This window comes from Stegodyphus dumicola, chromosome X1 (genome assembly GCF_044657685.1).
Source record: "Stegodyphus dumicola isolate Sdum_Otavi_A_Nest chromosome X1, ASM4465768v1".
Classification (NCBI taxonomy): domain Eukaryota; kingdom Metazoa; phylum Arthropoda; class Arachnida; order Araneae; family Eresidae; genus Stegodyphus; species Stegodyphus dumicola.
In genome coordinates this window covers 47,644,269-47,660,434 of record NC_140780.1, presented here as the reverse complement: position 1 = coordinate 47,660,434, position 16,166 = coordinate 47,644,269, and positions in this window count along the sequence as shown.

The following is a 16,166-nucleotide window of genomic DNA, read 5'->3' as shown; positions in this document are numbered from 1 at the left end:
AATGTTGGAAATTCTTTCAGTGATTCTAGGTTAGCGTTCGTCATTTCTGATTTATGTATTTGTGGTCATCAAATAATGATGACACACAAAAAATAACACAATGTTGATACTAACGGAATAATTTTATTACAATAAATATTTACAATTATTTACTCTTTCCGAGGACCTTTAATGTATTGTAAATCTATCCATCAACTTACATTACTTAAAAATAATGTTCTCTTTTTTTTTTTAGGAAAATTGTCATCATAACAACCATTTGAAATTAAAATTACAATAATGATATTTTTGTTGAATTTAGTTAAATTTTAAAAACAATTTTTTAAATAAGTGTAAATTTTAATTTACTGTTTCTCATATACCTGTTAGATAAAATTATTACTATTAAAATATTTGTAGAATTCTTATTATGTTTGTACTCCTACATTACTCCCCCACCAGTAACTAAGTTAAGTTCAACATTTTTAACTGGTAGGAGTTAGTTCAGTCTTTAAATCTTACTGGAATCTTTATTATTCTGCCACTTCGGGACTGTTTATCAGACACATTTTCTTCATTTACTTTCAATGTACCTCTTTTGATATAGAGAAAGTCATAATTTTTGTTTGCCAGGATAAAAGCTGGTTTCAATCTATCAATCGTTATATTGACTTTTTTCCGTTTATTTCAGTAGTGAAATATTTTGGTGTTAGTTCAGTTACCATAAATGGTCTTTCATAAGGAGGTTCGAGTGACTTCCTTATTCTGTCTACTCTCAGAAATACATGAGAGCATGTTTTTAAGTCCTTATGAACGAAAACGTTTGTTTTGTGATGTGATGATCTTGGTCCGATGAATTCCGTCTGCTTTTTAAGATTATTTACGAATGCTTCTGGTGTTGTATGAATGGAACTTTCTGTGAAAAATTCACTAGGTAGGTTTATTAGGGTGTCTATAAAACCATTTCTGCTAGTGTATGATTAGTATCTTCTTGTATTGCAGATCCTAATCCTCCTAAGAGAACAGTTGGTAAACTTTCATTCCAGGCTACGTTGTTATGGGCTTGTTTTATTTTGCCATTGCATTGTGGATGGCAGGCTTTTGTATGATTAAGCTTAATACCACAAATTCTTGACAAGTTCTTAAGTATTTCGGACGAAAATTGTGCTACACAGTCTGTTACTATTTTATAGGGTGTTCTAAATCTTGTAATCCAATTGTTGCAGGAAGCTTTGGCAATGGTTACTGCCGATATATTATTTAACAAAATTACTTCAACCCAGTTTGTAAATCTATCTATACGAGTCAATAAACATTTCCATTTGATGGGGTTAATGGCTCTAATATGTTGATATGAATTTTTTTAAATCTTTCAGTATATTTTTGATGTTTTCTGAAAATTGATTTTGTGTGGCGAGAAATTTTGTTTTTATGGCAGGGAATACATGCTCGAGCCCATTTGTTGTGCGTCTTTTTTTTTTTTTTTTTTTTTTTTTTTTTTTTTTTTAAATGTTTGGCCAAATGAATTTTGGAGTTACAAGCTTTACGGATGATTTTATTATGGATGTAAAAGTGAATAAATATTTTCATTCGGTATGAATGGTACTAATTATAGTGGTTGATGTGTCACCATAAATTTTTTTCCTGAAGGTAACGCATAGTGTGTAAATTTTAAATGAAGTTTTTGTAATTTTTTTAATTCTTTGCTAACAGTTTGGCCTTCCGCTATTTCATAATAATTAATTTCTGTTACTTTTTCTATTCTTGATGATGTGTTGGCTATTATATTATTTTCACCTTTAGTATGTTTGATTTTTCTATATAATAATAATTTGTGCATTTCTAAATCAGATGATGGTGGCTCAGTGAGTTCACTAATTTTAACACTTTTACATTTTTAACAATATTTTAATTACTATATACAGAGCGTATTCTTATTCTTAGGCCGCCGCCTTCAACATGAACTTTTCTTTCAACTATGCGAGCAACAGCGCCCTCTAGCCTTTTTCTTCAAATTACACAACACTCCCCACCTAAACTCGGTGGAGAGTTCATCTTTCAATAATATATTCTAGAATTTTCAATTAATATTTCGACTATCAATACTAGAGAAATGGTTAAATATAACAAACATGCATACATAATTATAAGCATATAAATTTTACGAAACGTTAAATGATACCTATCAGCAAGGTCAGGAGAATCAAACCTAAAAATACAAAATACAAACATTAGTTAAGTTCCATATTATATAACAATTGTATAGACCTTTTTAAGGTACCAGTAGGTGTTTTAATTATGAAAGATCTTGTTTTACCATCTCTGCCTGGCATTAATTCCAAAGTTTTACCTATTGTCCAGAGATTTCTGGGATTTTTATCGTCATGAATCAAGACAATATCGTTGATTTTAAACTGAGATGCGTTAGAGTGTGGAGGACAAATATTGGCAGATCTCAGATTAAAAAGATAATCTGTTCTCCAACGCTTCCAAAAATGATTTAAAATATCTTGATGGTATTTATATCGTTTAATAATTGAATTTCTTGATCCAATCAAATTATTTGATGTTATTTTAGTAGCAGGAAGAGATAGTAATCGTCTACCAACCAGAAAATGAGAAGGTGTTAGTGGAGAAGGTTCATTGGGATCGGTAAACACGTAGGTAATTGGTCTACAATTAATCATTGCCTCGATTTCAATGAGGACTGTTTCAAGCTCTTTCACAGTAAGGGATGATCGACCAATAATTTTGCGTAAGCTGGATTTTATGGTTCGTACCATACGCTCCCAAAACCCTCCCCACCATGGACCCCTCTCAATAATAAATTTCCAATTTATGCCTCTAGCAGAGAATAATTCTTTCACAGATGAGTCACTCAAAGCTTTGAAAATATGTTTTAGTTCTTTGTCAGCTCTTTAAAAGTCTTGGCATTATCGGAGTACACAGTCCTCGGCGAGCTAAAAATCTTCGGAAAGCTAGCAAAAAACTTTCAGTCCTGAGATCAGTTACTATCTTTATATGTAAGGCACGAGTGACCGCACACGTTAACAGCAACATATAAACTTTACCTTGCCTGTCTTTCGTAAAAAATGTACCGGCAAAGTCCAACCCGGTCACAGCAAATGGAGGCGACTCTTGGATTCTGTCTGGAGGAAGTGGAGCGATATCCTGCACCCCAGGACGAGCACTATATCGTTTGCATATCACACATTTGCTGATGATAGTCTTAACATGCTGTCTTCCCTTAATGATCCAATATTTGTCTCTGATGAGTTAGTGTCGAATTAACTCCAGCATGGAATACCCTTTCATGCGAGTCCATGATGATCAACTCGGTAAACTTGCATTTTGAGGATGATAGAATAGGATGTTTTAAATTCTCGTGACAGTCTGAAAATTGAATGTGACCTTTCAAGCGAAGAATTCCCTCCACATCAAGCCTTGGATTAAGGGAGTAGATGGAAGAATCGAGAATTGATTTTTTATTTGATAACTTAATTATTTCCACTTGATACGATTCTCGTTGCGTAATTTTATCCCAATAATGTTCAGCTGCTTCAATTTCAAAAGCACTTAAAGGTCCATTCTCTGTAGACCTTTTCCGAAGCCTCCCAATAAATCTTAATACATAGGCAGTAATTCGAAGTAATTTTCCTCAAGAACTGAATTTTTCTATATGCAAAATCGGGGATTCATTGTTAATTACAGGTACAGTCAAAATAATACTTTTTCTTAACTCTAACGATTCTGAATTTGGTTGTAATTTCTTTTGTTTCAGAAAGTTTTCAGTAAGAAAACGTAACCAGTGTGGCCCATGCCACCACATATCATTCTTAATTAGTGACTGAGCACTAATTCCTCGAGTCAGTAAATCGGAAGGATTTTGTTTTCCTTCGCAGTGGTTCCACTTTTTTTTTTTTTTTTTTTTTTTCCATATACCCTGTATTTCTGTAACACGATTGGCGATAAATAGATTCCAATTATTTGGCGAACCTTTAATCCAAGTAATGGCGATTTCGGAATCACTCCAAAAATAAACATCCTCAATTAAATCACCAAACAATTTTTTTAAATATTTATACATTCGAGCAGCCACGAGTGCTCCCATTAACTATAAACGAAGAAGCGTGATTGATCTTAAAGATGCAACTCTGCATTTCGACATGATAAAGGAAGTTTTAATTTCAGAATCACTCGTACAATATCTGAAATATGCGATAGCCCCATATGCTTTAGGACTAGCGTCCGAAAATAGGTGAAGGCTTATATTCATTGGATCGTCATCAAAGAAATTTCGCTATATCGATATTTCAGTTAAATCATTTAGATCCTCCCGCCAATTGTTGAATTTGTCCTTAATCTCTGCAGGAAGAACCTCATCCCAGTCAGAACCGGAACACCAGATTTCTTGCATAATAATTTTTGCCCGAATAACAAAGGGTGCAATAAATCCAAATGGATCGTATATTTGGGCGGTACTTTGCAAAAGTTTCCTTTTAATAGCAAAATCATTTCCAATAGAAAAGTCAATTAAATTTTTTAAATTTAACTTTATATTGTCCTCAATGGAATTCCAAATCATGCCTAAGAAATTCGATTCACTGGTTAATTTGTTATCTGATTCCTTAATACCATTTGAGACCCATAAATCGTTTAATGCTTTAGAATTAGTTCTTAATTTTCTGAAATTCATCCCAGCATCTTTAAATATGTTAACCGCATCTACAGATAACCGATATGCATCTTCAACCGTTCCTGCTTCAAAATATAGGTCATCGACATAGACAGAAGAATTTAACATTTGGAAACTGTCCGGCATTTTATCTTTATATTTTCGAATGTGATATTTTACAGTGGCGGCCAAAATGAAAGGAGATATAGTCAAACCGAAAGCTACGCGACACATTTGCATAATCTTAAAGGAGTCGATCTTTTCGTTAAACCAAAGAAATTTTAGAAATTGTCTATCACCTTCAGCAATTCCTATCATCAAAAAGGCTTTTTCAACGTCTCCACAAAACGCTATCTTAAACTTAAGAAAATTTAACATAATGTCTAGTATATTTGGATTTAGATTAGGTCCCGATCCAAGGCAGTCATTTAACGAATTCGTATCCTCTGTCCTTGAGCTAGCATCGTACACAATTCTTACCTTAGTAGTTTCACTAGGTCGTATCACTGCTCAGTGCGGCATAAAATAACCCAAATTTATATCATTATTCGGACATTCCTCCACAATATCTGGTTCTCAATTATATTTTTATATTCCTGAAAAATCTCCGGAGTTTTACTTAGTTTATTGTGAAGGTTTGCGAATCGTTTCTTAGCTACCTTTAAATTATTTCCTAGATTATTCGGACTGTATTTCCAGATTGAATTTGCCTCATATCTTCCGTTTTTAAACTGCAAATTTCTTTCAAACTGGTCTACTATTTTGCAGTCAATATCGGAATAATCATCAAAGTCATTTATTCCCATATGCTCTTATTCCCCAAAACCTCTTAAATCTTTGAACACTGCAGTGTTTGTCATTACCGCTAAATTTTCAGAACAATTTTTATTTGTTTTATTTTTCTCGATTCCTGCAGCAACCCAACCAAACACAGAACTGACTGCGTACAACCGTTCAGATATTTTAATTCTTTCTGAATAAACTACATTCCAGAATTCATCCCCGCCAATTAATATGTGAACATCTGTGTTATTTTTTCTTGAGCAATCGGCGATCTGCAACCCCAGATGCTCCATGAAGTCTGCAATTTGTTTACTATGCACACTGATTTGCGCCGAGGAAATAACATTGGAGATCAAACATTCAATTTTTATTTTATTATTTTGTTTCCAATCCTGAATTTCGATTTCAACGACCGGATAGGAATGATTCATTGCCTTCGTCGCACCAAATGAATAAACAGAAAGGTTTTCATAGCGGATTGGAATGTTTTAAATAGTCGGCCAATTTTTTCGTTATAAAGGATCTGTGACTGCCTTGATCAAGAATTAATCTAGTTAATTTTGATTTATACTTAGAACAAGAATAAACTGTACAAGTTTGTAATAATATTTCCCTGGCATTACAGTCATTATTATTATTATCACCTTGAGGAACAGAAGCAATCAATTTTAAGTTTTGAACTTTATTTCTTTCCTCAGAATTCAAAGTCAGATTTTCAGCTTCATTTTCGGAATAACCTTGTTCCGACTTTTTGATTACAGGGCATTTATTAGTACAAATAGATTCATTGTGATACATACCGCCACATTTATTACATTTAGTTTTATTTCTACACTTTTTTGATGTATGAAATTTTTTAAATCAAGAACAGCAGCGGTTTTCGGATCTTAGTTTCTTTAATTTATCAGAAACATTCACTTCGCATTTAAATGACTCGTGCAAATTATCACAAAAGATGCATTTTCGGTTAACTGCAGTATGAAATGCAGCCGTGGGTGTATTTTTTACATATTTTCTAGTTTCATATTTTGATTCATCGACTCGCGGAGGCACAGGATTTTTCCTTTCATTTAATACTAGATTTGAAACTTCCCTGCATTCTATTTCCGTTTTAATAAATTGTGTTAATTCTGAAACTTCAACTTTATCTTTCGATCCTCTTTGCCGATTAAATTCCAAAACTAAATCGTCCGGAATTAATTTTAATAATATTGGAATTAGTAAATGTCCATATGAGAAAAAAGTTACTTCTAAAGTTTCCAAATTACGAATCGAAACTTCTAATTCGTCATACAATTTACATAAAGCCTTTACGTTAGCAGAATTTTTAACGGCTTCTAAATTGAGAATTTTATTCATGAATGAATTAATGATCAGGTCTTTTCGACCATATCTGTCCTTTAGTGATGGTACACAACTATCATAATTACTTTCTGTTAACTCAAAGCCTGACGCAACATTCGAAACTTGTCCCGTTAAGAATGTTTTTAAGTATGCAAATTTTTGTATTTTTGAAAGTGTTTCGTTTTTATGTATCGAATTTTCGAAACTATTCCAAAATTCATTCCATTGTTTAAGGTCTCCCCAAAATTTATCAATCATTAATTTTGGTAATTTCAGCGTACTACTCTCACTAGAACTGGAACTTACATGCAAAATTCCATTACCACTAGACTGGTTCAAATCAGAACTTTGGAGATTCCTCGCTGGCGGTACTGCGGTAACCGCACCTAGAAACTGCTTAATTTGACTACAAGCAATTATATATTTGTCATTGTATTCTTCGCTTATACTATAATCTTCTTCAATTAAGTTAACATCAATTAACTCTTGTATTTCATCATCAAGCGTTCTCAAATTATTTTTCTTTTCGGTTAATAATTCAAACAATTCCCGTAATTCTTTAATCAAATTTTCTTCCCCTTCAATTTTTAATTTATCTTCAATCACTTTAATTAACCTAGTAACGGACGATCTCAATGTTGAACGTTTACGTTTCAACCTATCTAACTTATCTTCCATTTTATTTAATTTAAATACGCCCACGACAGCAATAATGAATACTTACTAATTTACTACAAATAATCACTAAATAATTAATTTAAGATTTCCCTACCTTTATTTGGAATTCCATTGTCCCTTGAATATGAAATATCCTAAATCGAAACACTTAGATCGAACACCTAAAATCTTCACAAAGCCTTACTTCCCGGCCGATGCACCATCTAGTAATAATTTGTGCATTTCTAAATCAGATGATGGTGGTTCAGTGAGTTCACTAATTTTAACACTTTTACATTTTTAATAATATTTTAATTACTATATACAGAGCGTATTCTTAGGCCGCCGCCTTCAACATGAACTTTTCTTTCAACTATGCGAGCAACAGCGCCCTTTAGCCTTTTTCTTCAAATTACACAACACTATAGTCAACTGTGAAATACAGTGCTGGCCATTAAAATTGCAACACCATGAAGGAAAGCAAATACAAAAAAAGATATTTTTTGTGCGTAAACAGTATGGCATGAAAACAAAATGGTCAAATTTCTAAGCAGTCTGAGGGTTTACAGGGCTGAAAATTAGTAGAAACAGCTGCCAGCCCTGGCAGCTAAAACGGCCCTTACCCGGTTAGACATGGAATCGAACTTAGCATAAGATAGGACATAAGAACCAAGAGAAAGAGTCGCTATTACCTGGCGGACAATTAAGACCACCTCACATAGATTAGTCTCAGACCCCAGAGGCGCTCCAACCGAGTCGCGCGGCGACCGACCTGGCCCGCCCCCACAGTCCAAGCGACGGCGCTACCAGAAACTCACATTCCACGACCCCTCCAGGAGGGGAAGAGGAAGTTCTTTGTCGGGAAAAACTATGTCAATATAAGTGCTATGCAAAAGGTTCAGGCACATTGCTCTTAATCGGCCATGAACAGAACTCAGTCCTTCCAGGCGTCCACCTGGCAGCGTCTCGAGGAAGGATATGGACAACCGAATATCAGCCTCAAGAAATCGCCAGGCCCGACAGCAACGCACAAACCGAGCCGTCCGAGGCACTCCTCTCAGGACCACCCGTAAATCGTACGATATAACTCCACCACAGCCAGAGGAACAAACACGACAGTACTAGTAGGGTCCCTGTCAAGCCTGAACCAACCTGAGAATGAACTCGGATTCTAGTCCTGTGAAGACAAATTATTTACCCCCGTGGTTGAGACTGCCTAAGTACAGATCCTAGCCAGTGCTGCCAGGTTTACCTGAGTCAACCCCTGGGGGAGAGTCGAACTGGGCTTGGATGACAGAAACTGGCAACTCATTCCATGCTGCTTCAAGTCTATACCACACTTCATTAACCGTATTAGCTGGAGAGGGGTGGCGGGCCAGTCTTTCAGCAACCCCTGACCTGATATTTTCAATGCGTGACAGATCTGGAGACAGTGCAGGCCAAGGTAGCAATCGAATACTCTGTGCATCGATGAATGTCAGAGCACGATGTGCAACATGTGGTCTTGCATTATCTTGTTGGAAGGATGGCGTTTGGCAGGCCTCGAAGATAGGGCACAACCACTGGACGTAAGATGTCAGAAATGTACCGACCTGCGTACAAATTATCGTCAGTTTGAACTAGAGATTGCGTGTCGTGTACCCAATGGCTGTCCAAACCATCACTCCAGGTGCAGGACCCCTATGCCGATGCTTCCATCCATTTTTGTTGTAATTTTGTAAAACTGATCCAATAGTAAACACTGCTAGAGGTAATTCGGGTCGGATAGCAATACAGCATTAGCAAGATCTTGTTTACATTTTCCTAATTGCTTTAATGCCTCTTCTGTCCATTAAATTTTTCTTTTGTCTTTTTTCTTTGAAGCTTTCAGATACTCATGTAAAATAGCTTGATTTTTTTGTAGCGTCTTTTAAGTAACGACGATGAAAGTTGATCATGCCAAGAAATGTTCTTAGTTCATGGATGGTTTGGGGTGTTTTGTAATTCAATACAGCTGCTACGTTTTGAGCTAATGGATGAGAACCTTCAGATGTAATCAAAAATCATCCTAAAAATTCTACATTTTGTTTCCTAAAGGTTGAATTTTATAAATTTATTCTTAAGCCATATTTGTTTAGTCGTTCAAAAACTAGATTGGATGATTCTTATGCTGTTCTTCGTTAGGTGATGCGATCAGTACCTCATCTAAATAAGCAAAAGTGAAATTTAAATCTCTAAAAACTTCATGGATGAATCTTTGAAATGTTGAAGAAGCATTTTTCAAACCAAAACTCATAACGTTAAATTCATACAAGCCGAATGGGGTTATTATCGCAGTTTTTTTTTATTCTCTTCTGCTATTGGTATTTGATAATATGCTTTAAAGAGATCAGTTTTTGAAAAACAATTTGCTGTCTTTTAAAATGGGGTGAAAATCTTCAATTCTTGGTATTAGGTATCTATCAGGCACTGTTTGGGGATTTAACTTTCTATAATATGTGCACGGACGAAATGAGCCCACTTTTTTTTATCACCATGTGTAATGAACTTGGCCATTGTGAGTTAGAAGGACGAATTATTTCATTTTCTAGCCGTCTCTGATCAAGTTGGCGAGTTTTGAAATGTACAGGTTGACTTTCAGTTACTGTATAGTGTTTGACGTCATGCTTTGTATTTGAAATTAGTAAATTTGTCTTAAGTATGTCAGGATATTTCAAAAATAGATTTGAATATTTATTTGACTTGTTTAATGTGTTTATACCATTACTTAAAGATATTGAAGAAATGTCTCCTTTAATGCAAAAATTAGTTTCTTCGTCAATCAGTTGTTGTTCTTTTAGATCAGTGTTTCCCAACCTTTTTTTCCTCGCGAACCAAAAGAAAGGTCCGAAAAAATTTGACGAACCCCCTCTGTAGTCGTTAATGACAGGTAGAAAAAAAAGCAATAAAATTTGATAGAATATATATTTTTCATATTGCAGAATAATTGATTATATTAATCATGAAACATTTAAATAAAACATTTATAAGACTAAAATGATGGCAATAAAAGTTGAAAACAAGATAAATTCAACAAACTGGTTCTTATGTTTTACATTTGGAAAAACTTAATGGGATATTTGTGGCTGTTTGATAGAACAAAGTACCGTAATTTCCGAGAGAAACGCCGGGGCGTTTATATGTTTAAAACTTAAATTTTCAGCGGGTGCGGCGTTTCTACCCATGCGGCGTTTAGGTGCACTGAAAATAAAATATTTCCTATGATGGTCATTGTACATAGTTTGGATGGCCTTGTCATTGTGCGTAGACTGGTGCTGTTCCCACACAAAAGACCACTCAGTTCATTTTTGCGAGCTTTATTTTGTTTACATTCTTTCCCTTGAACGGACCTACATGCCTTATTCACCCTAAACGAGATCTCAGAACAATAACATTCTTCCCCCTTTCAAATCAACATTCTCATCAGTTTGAATAGTCTCTCTCCTCTGCCATTCGATGAATCTTCCAGAACCCATCCTCTCCCCACCCCTGCCTTTTCTGCAATTTTTTTCAAAGGCGAACATGACTCCACCTGCCTCGCAATAACGAACTCTGACGTATTTCCCCTTCAGCATGAATGGATTTTTTCTTGGCATTCTGCCAAATACAGATCCCATCAGTTTGGGTACAAGTACTTGTTGGATAGTTTTTAAGTAAGAAGGGAGCGGAAAATTTTTGAAAATGTCTCTAAATGGCACAGAAGCTATACATTTCTTACCTTTAATTTATTTTTGAGTTATGGTTTCATTTCATGCATTTTTCTTAACTGGTATGTCATATATCAGGACTTAGGTTGAGTTTTTGCATCTATACGGCCCACGACGATGTCACGCGCAATTTAATCTATTGCGGCGTTTCTGTGTAATTTTAATTTTTTTCCCGCCATTTTTTCGAGTGCGGCGTTTACGCTGATGCGGCCTTTCTTCCGGAAATTACGGTAATTCAAAGCTAGGCTCAATATCTGACAATTTCGATCTTAGATCAGGTTCTGCATTTAACCTGTTTCTGTATTTATCTTTCAGATAAGTATATGTTGAAAATCCTTTATAGATATGTTGTGCAAAATGGTAATAGAACTTCAATGGCTTTTTTTTGACAGAACAGGATATTCATTTTGTATACTGAGCCAGAAGTCAATTAAAGATTGATCTTTAAAAATTGCTTATAGAGAACTGTCACAAGATAACTCTATGAGTTTCTTTTTCTAGTATATTTAGAGATGTTTCTGAACTTGCATTTCCTTGAAAAGGATTACGTATCCAGTTGTTTGAGATCTATAAATTGCATCTGTTGGGAAAATGGTCATCGAAAGTTAATCGAAGATAGTTCAGATGTTCACATATACACTGAAAATACGTCCTTGTAAAGACGTATTTAATTCATTCAGTTTGAAAAAAATGTCAGCTAAATACGCAAGCTTTTGCAGCCAAAGAACATCGGATATACAAGAAGACAAATGAAACGGATGATGAATAAAAAATGCTTGAACTTCAGACTTCAATTCAAACAAACGCGTCAAAACTTTACCACGGGAAAGCCATCTAACTTCTGTGTGAAGAACTTCCAAAATCCTCACAAAGCGTACGGAATAGACAGCAATTTGTAGCACACGATTTTGTAAAGTTCACAATTTTCACAGCATTACTTAAAGTAGTCGATAACTCTGCAGGAATACGCTTACATACTAAAGCACATTGTTGTCTATGAATACAACAATGAGTCCATTGAATTTTCTCGTTGATCTTCTTCACCCGTGCCACAAAACCAGAAAATTTTCCTGTCATTGGTTTTGCACCATCTGTACACACATCCACACAATAAGACCAGCTTATTCCATTCTTTTCAAAATACCCATTGATCATATGGAAAATCGCTTCTCCAGTTGTGTAGGTTTTCAAAGGTTTTGCAAATAGTACATCTTGAACAATATTCGTAAAAAATATCTAACGTAGACAAGCAAGACTGCGGCATTTGTTACATCCGTCGATTCGTCAAGTTGAATTGCAAAATAATTCAATTTTATTCTTTTTAGAAGTTCGTTCTCCACATTAGCCAAGTCATTAATTCTACGCTACACCGTGTTGTTTGATAAGGGAACTAACTCAATTTTCTTTGCTGCCTTTTCCCCAACCATACATTTGGCGATATCTTTCGCACATGGTCCAATTAAATTGTCTGCTATTGTATGCGCTTGTCCAGATCTTGCAGTTCTATAACTTACTCGAAATGATGTTTTAAGGGCCATTTTACTATCTTAGTTTGAAGTCAAGAAAGAAGAAAGGCTACACTTTTTGATATCTTTTAATTTTCTTTTGAAATATTCAAGAGGTTTATCTTTGTGTGTCGGATGTTTTGTTTCAATAGGTCTACGAAGAAGTGATGGTTTTAAACTGCTGTTGGCAAGAGCTTCGTTACATATAACAGAAAGCGATTTAGGTTCCGACTCATCCCCAGTAAAATAAAAACCCAATTGTAGATGGTCGCTGTCATATTTTCGCCTTTTCCCTTTTCTATCATCATTTCCCTTTTTTTTTCGTCTGGTGAAACGGTACCTCACTACAGCTTTCAGTACTATCATCTCGATTATCTTGTCTCGTTTCTAAACGACCCGTTTTTAACCATCGATCCATAATAAAAATAAGCTATAATAATAATTAAATTAATAATTATTAAATTAATAATTATTAAATCATTTACACGAGAACTTGACAGTCACAGTATCACTATCACTCATGAATTGACTTATTCTATTTCCTGTCGATAGCTGTATATCATAATAAAATAACTACACACACATTACACAGTTTCAATACATTTATTTTCCATAGCGACACTCAGGCGCTAGGTTTCACCTTACAGCGTAACATATAAATCGCAACTTCGAATGTACCACAAGTTTCTCACAGAATACATTTCATTGCCAATTCCGGCGGCGCATGCGCCATTAGCCAAGATTCCGCTTTGGCGCCAAGCATTTCTCAACTAATACAAAACAGTCCCGGCGTTGAAATTAACAATTTCAAACTATTATTTCAATAAATGTAAATATAAAGGCACTACAATAAATTACTTCACAATAATAAATCACAATATTGAAAAATATACATTCAAATTATTACAACAAATACCAGTTTATAATAGAAATAAACCATCATTCTACAGGAAGTATACATATATCTCGAACATTTCGTTTCAGCAAATGTTGATTAGGCAATCTTACCTGTTACTACTCTTATTTTGTTATCCCTACCATGAAAAACCTCAGCTATTCTCCCCACTAACCATTTGGTTGAAAAAATTTTCATCTTTTATTAATACAAGAGTTCCCAACTGAACGTCATCCTTTAAAATTTTCCACTTGTGACGTTCTTGTAAATTATTAAGATAATCACGTTTCCATAATTTCCAAATCTTTTGTGTATACTTATTGATTCTTTGCCATTTAAAAAGTCTGTTTTCATTTATGTTGGGTAAATCTGGCTCAGCTAGAGTTGTGATAGGTCTACCAACCAAAAAGTGACCTGGGGTCAAAGTTTCAAAATTATTGTAATCAGCTGAAATTGGAGTAAGAGGTCTTGAGTTCAATACTCCTTCAATTTCAGTTAAAACAGTTAAAAATTCTTCTAAAGTTAAACACTGATTACCAATAACTCTCTTCAAATGACTCTTAAATGATTTAACCCCGGCCTCCCAAATTCCCCCTAAATTTGGCGACTTTGGAGGAATAAATTTCCACTCTATGCGTTCAGTGGTATAAAAACTCGCTAAATTCTCATCTGGACACTCAACCAATTTTTGCAATTTTTTTAGTTCTATACTAGTACCAATAAAGGCTTTAGAATTATCACTCATTATTCCAGTACATTTTCCCCTTCTAGAGAAAAAAACGTTTTAAGCTCGAAATAAAAGATTGGCTAGTTTGGTCTGTCACAAAGTCTAAGTGTATGGCTTTTGTACTCATACATACATATACTACGACATAAATTTTTTTCAAAACTCCCTTACGTTGATTTTTAAACGTTATTGCAAATGGGCCGCAGAAATCAACACCAGTTATGTTAAATGGGTATGATGGTGTGAGACGCTCTTTGGGCAACTCGGCCATTATTTGTTGAACTGTGATGGGTTTGTTCTTAAAACGTGTCACACATCTGTAGATGATCTTTCTACAATTATTTCTGCCATTTAGTGGCCAGAACCTTTGTCTTACCTGACGTAACAGTGATTGTGATCCTAAATGAAAGTACTTCAAATGAAAATGCTCTAAAATAATAGTAGTTAAGCGATGTTTACTAGGTAAAACTATAGGGTGTTTACTATTAGCGGGTAGGTCCGAATAGGACAATCGTCCGTCCACTCTAATTAGCCCCATGTTATCAAGAAACACATTCAGTGATGCTAATTTACTTTTGAGATTTACACACTTACCTCTTTTTAATTGATTTATTTCGTCTATAAACTCACTTTTTTTAGCCTCTAATAAAATATACACCTCAGCATCCTTTATTTCTTCTAAAGTAAGTACTCCATACTTCCTTACCTGAGGGTTCTTAAGATTATGGATAAACCTGAAAATGAAACTTACAATACGAATAAGTTTAGTATAATTAGAAGACAAATTAAGAATATCATTAAAGAGGTTTGGTTCATTACATGCAATTAAAACTAAGTTAGAATCATTATGCAGTTCATTGTCCCTTTTAAGTTCATTTGGACACACTTCTTCAACTACCTCAATTGATAAGTCCTGATGAGGAATCTCTGAGCATGTTAGAAAGTCACAGCATGACCGCCATTTGGAACAGTTCACAAGAAAGTCAATTTGAACACCACGCGTCATAACATCTGCTGGGCTCTCTTTTGTTGAACAATAGAACCACTCTGTCGGCTGTGTTAACTTCCTAATCTCGTTAACTCTGTTGGCGATGAAAGATTTCCTTTTGATACTGGTACCTTTAATCCAGCATAGCACTATTTTGGCATCAGTCCAATAAAATATTCTCGAGGATTTCTTTTGATCGAGCAATTTTTTCACTCCAGAACCTAAACGCGCTGCTAGTAATGCACCAAGTAATTCAAGACGAGGTAACGTAATTCTTTTCACAGGTGCAACACGACATTTTGATGCGACGAAACTCACAGAAATTTCTTCTTGTTTACGCACTTTTACGTAGACAACAGTACCGTACGCTCTCTGACTAGCATCTGAAAAGCAATGGATCTCTATGGAATCGGCTTCGGGATTCAAAATGAATCTTGGAACTGCAATTTTACTTAGATGATGACACTCACAGCACCACTTTGCCCACTCTTGACAGATATCTGTAGGTTGTTCATCATCCCATGTCAATTTTGAAACCCAAAGTTCTTGTAGCAAGAATTTAAGTCTAACAGTAAATGAAGTTATTAACCCAAAGGGATCAAAAATCTTCCCGGCAGTTTTCAAGATGAACCGTTTCGTATTACGCTTATTCTTAAGGAATTCCATCAAACTGTCTGTGTCTATACTCGGACTGTCTTCATTAGTATCCCAAGATATTCCCAAGATCTTAAGTGTCTCGTTTGAGTCATTGATTTTATGTGGATGGATCTCGAACTCTTCTTTTTCCCATTTTCTCATCAGCTCAGGATCATTGGATACCCATTTGCGCAAGTTCATATTTGCTGCACTCATAATTTGTTTAGCTTTACGCGATAAGCTTAGAGCCTC